We start from the raw sequence: 12,641 nt of genomic DNA on the forward strand, positions 1-12,641 counted from the left end.
CCCTCTATTATCGTGACCTAAATTGCATAATTATACTTGGAAATCGGAGCACATCCCAATGTGAACAAAGCCGACAAAACACCTTTGTCGAACATCTAATGGCAGGGATACACCGAAAGACTTTCAAAAGACCTCTAATGGGCAGCATCAGACATTTCGGGGGTAAAAAATGTGACAAGGCCTTCGCAGCTTTTTGTTGACGGTTAATATGTGCACTGATGCCCCTTACGGTGGAAGTAAGTGGCAGATGATTAAGAAGCTCCATGTTTTTATAGCCGTATCATTTTATCATGAAGCATCACTAATGGGAATGCCCTCATCAAGCAGAGCCAAGTGTAGTCAGATGATACGTCTTGTTTGGAGCGGCGGGGAGCTTTAGATAGTACAAACTGGAACTGGGGCACTCTCCCTTTGTTGCTCTTACGACTCCTCAACAAGGGAAACGACTGCTGTGTGATTGTTTCTCCTCCTTTGCATTAAAGAATAGGGCTTTATTAAAGCAGCTTGCATGAATAAGTGTCGTGCAGACGGTATTTAAACCGACTGCTGGGTTAACAAAAGAGTCGTAGGATTGTTATTATTATGTCACTTTTTTATGCTTTAATAGAGTTCTAATAGTCACTGGGGGCAAGTGCGGCAGCTCTGAGGAATCATTATGACTGTGTTTATTGAAAACAGAAAGCTGTCAGTAGGGCTGATTATATTTTAGTTGACGGTTGTCATACAAATAGTCGCAGGTAGCGATTTCATTGCATTTCTTTGTTTATTTCATGCGCCTATCATCGCATACTGTATGCTTTTAATGTAATTAGACATGTCAACCTTATAACATTGGATCATCAACATGTCAGGCTTTATTACTTCATTATTTTTTATTATTTATCAAACTTCATATTATGCTGTTATGTAATTTGTCCAATTTGGTCAATTGCACCTGCAAATCAGACTGATGACGGTGTTAAAATATAACAGCGATAAAATGCGATAATTCCCTTTTTCTGGTACACTGTAAAAATAACACAATAAATGCACCCATAACATCCATAACAGAGAGCTTCCTGTTATGGATAAAACGTTTGACAGCATGTTAAAGGTTTTATGGGAGGATGCGCAGCAGCAGCACAGCAACCGCTTCATGTTGACTGGATTGAAGTCCGGTGAAAAGCGGCTGACGGGGAGAAAAAGAAAAGAAAAAGGAAAGAAGTTTGTTGAAAACATCATCCGGCCAACTGTCGCTGATGAAAAAGTTTAAAGCCCCTAAATTGCCCACGTCTTGTTTCCCCTCGGTAGCCTCTATCGAGAGCATCTACAGGTGAATTTCTCCTATCATTTCCCTTGAAATAAAAACCTTAATTAGGCACGATCCAATTACCGTTATCCTAACCCCACTAAAAATCTGTCAAACAACACAGAAAACACAGCAACTAATTGGGTAGAGTTTGCCAGTTGTCAACTTTGCGGCTGAGCGGCATGTTTTAGAGCAGAGTTATTCTGGGCGGAGGAGGGGGGGGAGTCTCACGCAGATGTTGCACACATCTGGAGCCGCCGAGCCCCCCTCCGGCGGATATATCTGTGGGGGAGCTGGGTGTAGACCGCAGAAAAATACAGCCACACACTGGGAGGAGAGTATATAACCTTACAGTGTTTACACCTTTACGCCCATCCCTCAAAGGAATCTTACTCATATCTCTACGATGAAAAAAGACAAATATACAAGAGCCTGGAATGAACCCGGAATCCGTGTTATTGCGTAACCGATGGTACAAGATATTATTTCCTCCATTTTGCTTTTGGCTGAAGTTATTCATAGGCGTGCTTTCAGCAGGCACTCCGTGTGGCCGTCGACTGAGCGCTGGTTTTGTGAGTCACGTTTTTGGCGCGCTGAAGGGTATGACATGTTATGAGTGGTGTCGTTAGGGGTGGGCATCCTGGGCTTCAGTCCCGACTGTTTTATGAATAGCCCCGGATCCAAAAGGAATAACCACAAAAATAAGAATAATGAAAAAAAAAACAGCCCTGTCCTTCCAGTCGTGCATTTAAGCCCTCAAAAACAGAGGCAGTTTTAACGGGGCACAAGTAGTGTCATTTTGGAGGCTTAGTCACCCTCAAGCGTCTCTCCCTCTCTTTCTCTCTCCGTGACTCGGCCCCTCTCTCTCTTCCCTCTCTATATCAAACTCGTAGGTAATGTTATTTTGCTATTTCACTGCACATGTCTGTGACTTGAGAAACATTTTCGGCGGACACAGTGGAACCGCGTGGGGCCGTGATGTCCCTGCAGTGAGCCCAGCTGCCAGTTTTGTCATGGAGCACAGGCTTTCCCCACCCCTCTGATCATGATCTGGGTGCGATTCTCATTAGAAGTGGCCATTATTTTAACGCAGTGCATTGGAGTAGAGAAGCTGTGTGAGGGAAATTTTTGATGGGGGGAATTTCGGCTTGAATCCGTGCTGTTGGTTTTTGTTTTTGTTTTTTGGGTTTGGAGAATGGTGAGTACAATCGAAGACGCACTGTGCTTATAGAGCTGTGGTTCTCGGGCTGGTGGATCCCAATCCAAAACTGGGTCCAAATCAAGTGGACCGTAGGTGTTCTGAAAAATATATATATATGTTTTTTAAATCTCTTATATTTTTTCTCGTGTGCCGATGACCCTGCGATGCCTTTCCGTTGCCGTGCTTTTATTTTGAAAGGCCATTTACGTTTTGTTTGTGACCGCATATCAGGAAACTCCCACAGGTTACTCCGTGATACAGTCGTCGTTGGCCAGGTCAAATGAGATAAAAATGACACAAGCTTTCCACATCCAAACTTACTGCACCATTTTAAACTATGCACATAAAGCAACTTTTGATTTTGTGACCTCGATTGAAAAATAGTTTGACTCTTAGATGACGTTTGTACGGTGATTTAATGACTAAGGCCAAATGTGGATCCGGAGCCTCGACCAGTTGAGAACCATTCTTGTAGAGAGAAGAACATAACTGACATGGCAGTTAAAACCTGCAAGACAGGTGCCGCTCTGTTGACCCGGTCATCTATTGCCGTGATGAGAAATAGCGGAGCAACGCAAACTTTGATCTTCAGAGCTGTTGTTACGCGATTAAATGTGGAAGAGATATAGATACACATACACGAATCAAAGGCCAACAGATGTTTTTATAATTACGGTTGAGTGGCTCAAGTCGGATCCACACAGCTATATTATTATCACACGTTACTACATCTTTCATTCGCCATACCTGCAATTACATTGTCCCGCAATCACTGTTTTTCTTCTCCGGCGGTGCAATTTAAGGATAATTATATATAACCAAGAGTGACACGGCTCACACCCCTCGGACCGTGTTTTCAAAGTTCACTCCTTTTATTTTGTGAGAAGGGTAATTTTTTCCGGGCCTAATGTATGTAAATGTTGTGCGTTGACTTGCAACGGTCTTTAAAATAGTCCCGACGTAATTATGTCAGGAAATGGGCGCCCGTCTGGGCGGATCAAGGCTAAGATGAAAGCGGTCTGGAAGGAGCGAGTAAAACAAAAAAAAGAAAAGTCTCTAATATTTCATCTTTGAGGTCGGTTCCAGCGGCCAGTCAAATCCTTGACGCGGAAAAAGCGAATGGTGCTAATGAGCGAGTAAAAGCCAAGAGCCGGGTAAAAAACACAGCCTTTCCTGGAGGACCTCTGACCTCGCTTTAATTAGTAAAAAACAATTATCACAAAAACTCCCAGATGCAGACCAGCAGCAGACACTCAATAGTTGAGTCATTCACCTCACAACGTGATGGAGAACTTTTGGAGTGTGTCTGTTCTCTTAAACCTTGCTTGGTTTTTAATCAATTAAAATTTGGTTGAATATTCTTATGAGTTCTTTAACAGCACATTATGGAATAAGGCGGCATTTTGTAAAAATGCAAAATGCAATAAATTTGCAAACATCATTATGTAATAACACTGGTGTTTTGTTTTAAATTGCCGCATTTTGTCATATAAATCTCAAATTCAATACCTAATAAGTGTTTTTAAATATCACAGCATTGTATTACACATATTATTACATAATGCGTAAGTCTGTGATACTTGACATCAATTAAGGCAGCAATCTTGGTGTGTAAATACATAATACAACATAATATGTTGCATCAATACATAACACATTACATACATATATACATAATACATTAATCATAACATTCTGTAACCCTCCTGCCTCCGCAATACATAATGACCACCACATTACGTCATAGTTTTGAGTGTAATGCACTCAATAAAATTTTTTATTACATAATAAAGGTCTAATGTATTATATTTTGGCAAGTTTTTACAAATCACAGCATTGTAACATAATGCATTGTTACAAGTTTAATAAAGGCGTTTAGCATCTATACTATTCACATCTTCTGTGCCTTCTATTTTATATCTTCTACCTTCTACTGTCTTCTTTCTGCCTTCTATCACAGATCTCATATCTCCATCTCCCACCTGCTATCTCCTATCTCCCACCTGCTATGTCCTATCTCCCACCTGCTATCTTCTATCTCCCACCTGCTATCTCATATCTTCTACCTGCTATATCATGTCTTCTACCTGCTATCTCATATCTTCTACCTGCTATCTCATGTCTTCTACCTGCTATCTTATATCTTCTATATTCCATCTTCTGCCTTCTATCTCTTTTGCTTTCGCTTTTCTTCATTTGACTTAATTTGAAGTCTTTATCTTTCTTAACCTCCTCCTGACACATTATGCATTGCAGTGCTTGTTCTTCTTGCACAGACTGCATGAAACTGCTAAGGACATTAGCTGTGCTTGCAACCAGGATAATCGCGCTAGAAAAAGACAGAGATGCACTTCAGGATATAGTCCTGATGCCGCCCTTAACCTTGAGCTAGCTTAGAAAGAGTTGCTAATGGATGATACTCTCACTGTTACTTTTCCACAACTTGACAAGACAAACACAGTATTAAAGACACCAACCGAACAAACAGCAGATACTATCTACTGGTATAACATCGGTGCCATGTCTAAAAAGAAAGGCAAAATGAAGAAGCATAGAACTGCGCAGTTATGCGGATCGCTGGCTCACTCCACTCCGAAGACTGGGCTAGCGAGAGTAGCTAGCCAGAGTAGCACTCCGCACTCTGGATTAGTCAGAGTGAGGCAGAGAAGGTTGTGTGCCGGTTGGATTAGCCAGCCACCGACCCTACCGCTACAGAATAGATTTGAACCACTGCTACGAGAGTCTACGGTGGACAACTTTCAGAAAAGCGATGAGACCATGAGGATCTGGCCAGGCAGGCGAGCTGGACATGGGTCCACGGACGTAAACCCCAGGATATCGCAGGGCAGTCGAGCCGGACATGGGTCCACTATCCTGCCGCAGCAAGTGACCAAACCGGACACTGTCATTGTGGGAGGTTCTGCTATTAGGGACATACGCGGTAAGAAAATTAAAACATAGTGCTTCCCAGGTGCGACAATCAATGATATCAATCAGAAAATAACCCAAATTATATCGGGAAATCCGACAGCTACTCAAGTCGCTGTGCATGTATCAATGATATTCGCAGAGAACAATCAGAACTGCTAAGGAGGGATTTCACTGAACTCTTAGACACACTGGGCAAATTAGCAATTAAATCATTCATCAGTGGACCCCTTCCAGCAGTTAATAAGGGAACTGATGAGTTCTGTCGTCTACTTGGACTGAACACATGTTTCTAGAACCTGCAGTGAAAGAGGAAGACAATTTTAATTTCTTCTGAGGGCGCAAATATCTTTTCAAAGCAGATGGCCTCGGCCCAAACAGGTGTAGGCGTGGAACTGTTAAGCGACAATTTTCTATTTTCTGCACTTTACCACCCATCTACCCGCCTGTCTAACACGCAGCAGGCCAAATCCTCACGGGTCAGACCACACCCCCTGGAGAGAGAACACAACCCTCCTTTCACCCTAACCCCCACCGACGCTGACCTTCACCGCCCCCACGATCTCCACAACACCCCCCCCCCCTCCACCCTCCCGCGGATCAAGATCTCCTCCAAATCGACCCCTCTCCACTGCCTCATCGCATCTTGAGTTCACCTGCGACATGAAGGAACAGGAAATTGTTGGCACCAGACTCGCATTCGTATCTACGATACCCCCCCCGACCTTCATCGCCCCAAACACCCGTGCCCCCGCTATGACACAAGTGCAAGCAGACAGCCCTCCCTCCCACAAAACTCAGCAACACATCAACAGCTACCCAAGCCGGCAGCACACACCCCCCCCCAGCCCAGAGCCCTAGACTTAAGAGATTAAGTCTAGTTAGTCTAGATTAATACTGAGTTCGTCATAGGTTCAGCTGTAGCCATGGATATGTTACTCAGGAAGTCTTGCATAATCAGCCCGACCCAAGGGTGTCTTCACCTTTCCTGTTGTGACTCATAATAGAGTCAACAAAGTGAAGTCTTATCACACTTCTAACCTTCTAATTAAATAACTATCCCCTGTCAACCAAAATTGGCCCTATAAAATAATATAAGCCTATAATTGTCAATAACAGCATCAAGATGGGTCTTCCTAATGTTAGATCTCTGGCTAACATATAATTTTTAGTTAATGATCTTATTACTACTTCTAAACTTGATTTCATGTTTTTAACGGAAACGTGGTTGTTACAAAGTAACAATGCAACCATTCTGATTGAGACAGCTCCTCCTAATTTTGACTTTATGGATGTTTGTACATCTGGAAAAAGAGGTAATGGGGCCACTGTTTTATTTAAAAATATATTTCAGGGCAAACACATGTAACTTGGTGATTTCCCATCCTTTGAATACCTTTGTGCTATATTGAAATGTTCCCCAAGACTTCTGCCATTAATCATTTACAGGCCACCTAAATACTGAGAAAACTTTTTTGATGACTTTACAGAACTATTGTCTAGGTTACACTGGCTTTGACTGTCTAGTTATAACTGGTGACTTTAATATTCATATTGATGATTCGAATGACAAGGGTGCGAAATAACTCTTTGCTATTCTGGACACATTTGAACTGTCTCAACACGTGAAAGGGCCTACTCATAGCCGGGGGCATACCTTGGACTTGATTATCACAAAGGGTCTCTATAATTCTAATGTTTCTGTGATTGATCCTTCCCATTCTGACCATTTTTGGGTTTTCTTTGATATATGCTTTATTCCTGACATACAGATCAAATCAAATACTGTTAAAAAACGGTATATCAGTGAGAATTTTATTGCACTCTTTAAAAACGCCATCCCCATGTTACCAACTCTCACCACAAGTTTTGCTGATGATCTTGTAGATATTTTTGATTCCAAAACTGTGAATTTTATAGATGGCCTTGCACCTGCTAAGGTTAGAACATTTTCCGGAAAGCAAAAAGCACCTTGGAGAAATGTTGCCTCTGTAACAGCCCAGAAAAGAGAATGAAAAACTTCATGTTCACCATGGCATCTATAAGGATAGCCTCTGTGCTTTTAATTTAGATTTGAAAAGTGCTAGAGAAGGTTTTTTCTCCAATATCATCAACAGTAACACTTACAATGCACAAACCTTAATCGCAACCGTTAATAGGCGAATGAGTTTGCATCCTTTTTTACTGATAAAATTGAAGGCATTAGACAAGACATCAATTTTTCCGCTTCAAACAAAATTGTTGGATCACCACCATGTTTATAGCAAAGTGATGTGGCAACGATGACACAATTTAATATCATAGACTCCAAAACCCTTGAGGAAACGGTAACAAAACTTCAGCCATCCACCTGCTGCCTCAATGCTTTTCCTACCAGTTTCTTTAAGAACGTTTTTGACTGCCTGGCAATAGACATACTGCAAAGGTTAACAACTCCCTCCAATCAGGACACTTTCTCAAAGCCGTGAAAACCGCAGTTATAAACCCCTTCTAAAAACGCGGAGCCCTAATGCTTATATCATTAACAACTACAGACCGATATCAAATCTACCCTTCATTAGTAAAATCATCAAGAAAGTTGCCCTCCAGCAATTTAATTATTTCTTGGCCTCAACTGGCTGCTATGACAACTTCCAGTCAGGTTTCCGACCCCTTCACAGAACCAAAACTGCACTCATCAAAGTTGTAAATTATATTTGTCTTAACTTCGGCAAAATTTCAATATTGATGCTTTTAGACCTCAGTGCTGCATTCCACACTGTTGACCACTCAGTACTTTTGGACTGGTTGAAAAATTTGGTTAGGCTTTCCGACACAGTCTTAAGCTGGTACAGGTCATATCTACAAGACAGGAACTATTTTGTCTCCAATGGCAGCTATGTATCTGAACTAACTAACGTGGCTTGTGGAGTCCCCCAAGGTTCAATCCTGGGACCATCTTTATTCAACCTGTACATGCTCCCACTAGGCCTAATTATGCAAAATAATAATATTGATTACCATTGTTATGCGGACGACACCCAAATCTATATAGCTATATCACTAAATGACTGTCGTCCTATTAATCTGCTGTGCCAGTGCATTCAGCAGGTCAAGGACTGGATGTGCCAGAATTTCCTTCAACTAAAAAAAGGACAAAACTAAGATATCTGTTTTCGGTGCCAAAAAATAAAGGCTGGAAGTTAGCTTACACCTTGAGTCCCTATCCTTGAAAACCAAAAATCAAGCCAGAGATCTTGGTGTTATTATGGATTCAGATCTAAATTTCAACAGCCGCATCAGGTCAGTAACTGAATCGGCCTGCCATCACCCCAAAAATATAGCAAGACTAAGAGGAATCATGTCCGAACAAGACTTGGAAAAACTTGTTCATGGCTTATTACCAGTAGGTTCGATTATTGTAATGGTCTCCTTGCAGGGCTTCCTAAAAAAAGCTCTTAGGCAGCTATAGCTTGTTCAAAATGCTGCTGCTAGAGTTGTAACGAAGACCAAAAAATTTGAACACATTACACCCATTCTTAAATCCCATCATTGGCTCCCGGTATGTCAGAGAATTGATAAAAAAAAAAAACTGCTGCTCGGCTATAAATCACTAAATGGTTTAGGGCCAAACTATATTCCTGAAATGCTTCCCCTATCTGAGTCCTCTGGACTGCTAAGATCATCTGGGACCAGTCTTTTTATTGTTTGCAGAGTCAAAGCTATACATGGAAATGCAGTATTTAGCTACTATGCAACAAAAAGCTGGAATAAACTTCCTGAAGATTTGAGACTTGCTCCAAACCTGACTACTTCTAAATCAAAACTAAAAACGTTTATGTTCACCTTTGTTTTCTGCTAAAATGCAAATTACATTGCACTTCTATCTTTTCTCTTTATTCAAATGTAACTACAATGCACTTTTATTATCTTAATTATTTTATTCAAACGTCTTTTTATGCATTCTTTTAAATACTGTTTTATTTTTGTAGGACATGTCTTTTTCATGCATTCTTTTAAATCCGGTTTAATTTTTATTATATGACATTATATGACATCTACCTTCTATGCTCTATTTTCTATTTTCTACCTTCTACCAGCTGTCTTCTATCTCCAATCTCATGTCTTCTATCTTCTGTCTCCTATCTTCTACCTTCTGCCTTCTATCTCCTCTCTCATATCTTCTGCCTTCTATCTCCAATCTCATATATTCTACCTTCTATCCCCTATCTTCTACCTTCTGCCTTCTATCTCCTCTCTCATATCTTCTACCCTCTATCTCCTGTCTTCTATTTCATATATTCTACCTTCTATCTTTTGTCATCTACCTTCAATTCTCCTATCTTCTAACTTCTATCTCCTACCGTCTATCTTCTATTTTCTACCTTCTATCTTCTATGTTCTACCTTCTACTTTCTGCCTTCTATCTCCAATCTCATATCTTCTACCCTCTATCTCCTATCTTCTATCTTCTACATTCTACACAGTTTTCTGTGGAACATCAGTCGTACCACACAACAAGCTGAGTCTCCTCAGCAGTAAAGATGTGTGATTAATGACTGATTAGCAGCGTCCTGACACCCGGGCTCTCTCTCCAGCGCTGATATGCCAACAGAATTGTCACTGGGCGCTTCTCGCTGACGATAACCGATCGTGATAAGAATTGACCGTCCAATTTCAATCCACAGTGCTTCAGCACAGTGGGGCATTAATTCTTAAAATAGCAAAGGGACATAGGAGAAATGGGTGTTCTAAAAACATGGAATTATTTAACACAAGTTTATATCTATTTGCTCAGAAGTGCAAAATTCCTTTGACAAAATGGCCAAAGTGTTGGCAGTGGTGTTTCGGGCACACATTTGTGTAATGCTGAATAGAGTGTTATTTAATCCTGAATATAATCTCTTTAATATTGTACTCATAAAAAGGTACCTGCTAATGTCAAGGTGATATTTGTTCATCGTTTAAACTCATCCAATCCGCAGTTATTTGCAATGTTATTACATTTGAACATAGCCACAAGAGAATATTGAGTAATCTCCAGTTGTTTTAATTTGCATTGTGGGATGATTAGGCAATAACTTGTGTGCAGGTTAAAACATGATTGTAGTTGTGGAAGGTACAACTTAAGGAAGCCAGAGAAACTACACCAACATGAGGCTCCTGCTCCATGAGGCTTCTTAGCCTTCATAGCAGAGGGCTGTTACAACAACCGATCGTTTGGAGTGTTCGTCCATGCTTGCGCGAATCGAGGATATAGATTCAAGATTCAAGAGGTTTATTCGTCACATACATCCAATAATATCATACATATATGCAGTGAAATGTAATATATATAAACAGCGTAGCTACAGAGGCGGGGATTGTGCTTCATTATGGAGATTGACAGGTCTGAATAAATAAGTACATTAATGGAACAAGCTCTTGTGTTGCAAAATCAAAATTATAAGGCTGAAGCAATTCAATACTTCCCTCAGGATATCAGTTTGGTGTTCACCAGCACAGGCTCAAATGTGACATCGAAAGTGAGAAAAACGTTTTTATTATAAAAATGTGGTTAGGGTGGGGAGGCACACGTTCAGCTCCCTCACCCTGAACACAGGATCCCCCCCAGGGCTGCGTCCTCAGCCCCCTACTGTACTCCCTGTACACACATGACTGTGTGGCCAGGTCCAGCTCCAACACCATCATCAAGTTTCCTGACAACACCACAGGCAGGCAACATCACTGGCTGGTTTGGGAACTGTTCTGCTCAGGACAGGCGGGCCCTGCAGAGGGTGGTGCGTTCAGCCCAACGTACCACTGGAACTACCCTCCCCTCCCTGCAGGACTTATACACCAGGAGGTGTAGTAGCAGAACCTGCAGGATCATGAAGGATCCTCACCACCCCAACAACGGACTGCCTCCGCAATCACACAGCGAGCACGGAGAGACTGAGACGGAGTTTCTTCCCACAAGCCATAAGAACTGGCAATGCTAAACTCACCAGGGGTCCTCACTGAGACACACACAAATAGGCTCCATATAGCATACTGTACTGCATACTGTATCACTGTTCTGGGTTCGGTGTTACTCTATTACGGTGCCCTGCTGTTGTATACTGTACTGTATATCTGAACACACACTATCTCACTTAATTCACATGCCACTTAAATGCACATATCTGTTAATACATACACTGGCTACCCAGAACTTTTAGAATTGATTTTAAGGTCCTGCTACTCACATACAAAGCCATAAATGGACAAGGACCTAGCTACATTGCAAACTCACTAACAAATTACACACCAGCCAGAACACTCCGCTCATCTGACTCTGGGCTATAAGAGATCAATAGAAGCAGTAAAAAATTGATTGGTGATGCATCCTTAGTTAAATATGCCCCAAAACTATGGAATACACTACCCACAAATATCAGAGAAGCAAACACATTGGATATATTCAAAAGGCAGCTTAAAACATATCTCTTCACCAAAGCATTTCACTAACTACCCCATCCTTGCACTATGATCTGACACTCCGATGTGCACTTTTGATACTTTTAATACTACCAAACTTTACATTTATTTTCTTAATCATTATTCTTTCTCCCCTGACTCCTCCTGTATGTTGTGTAATGAAAATCATGGTAAATGAAGTAACCTATCAAAGCACTAGGCTCTGATATGATGCAAATAAATATGTTTGTGTATGTATGAAACCAGATCATGAAAACTTAAAGTAACCTATTAGAACACTAGGATCTAATACGATAAATTAGTATGTTCATGTCTGTTGTGCAACTACATCAGAACACCAGGATTGGATACGATGTTGATTATTGCCCTTATTGTTTGTATTGTTTTTATACTTTTTATATTTCTAACTGTCTTCCATAATAACTGCACTTGCCACTTGCCTATTGTTTTTAAACTACTGATGTGAAGCACTTTGCGCTGCAATGTATGAAATGTGCTATACAAATAAAGTTTTATTATTATTATTATTATAATAGCCTATCCCATAAACATAAGTCTCTTCCCTTTATTTACATTTTGTACCCCCATTCTACATTACCTTTGAGTTATTTTTTTTATTTTATTTTATTCTATATTATTCTATTTACTTTACATTACATTTTAGGAATCAGTTAGTTTCAGTTTGTCAGTCAAGTAGAAGTTATGTAGCTATTGTGTTCAGTCTAGGTCATATTGTGCATAATCACCGGGTGCGTTGCATTGATATTTCACTGCATATACTGTATG

The sequence above is a fragment of the Zeus faber genome (assembly GCF_960531495.2).
Source record: "Zeus faber genome assembly, chromosome: 21".
NCBI lineage: Eukaryota > Metazoa > Chordata > Actinopteri > Zeiformes > Zeidae > Zeus > Zeus faber.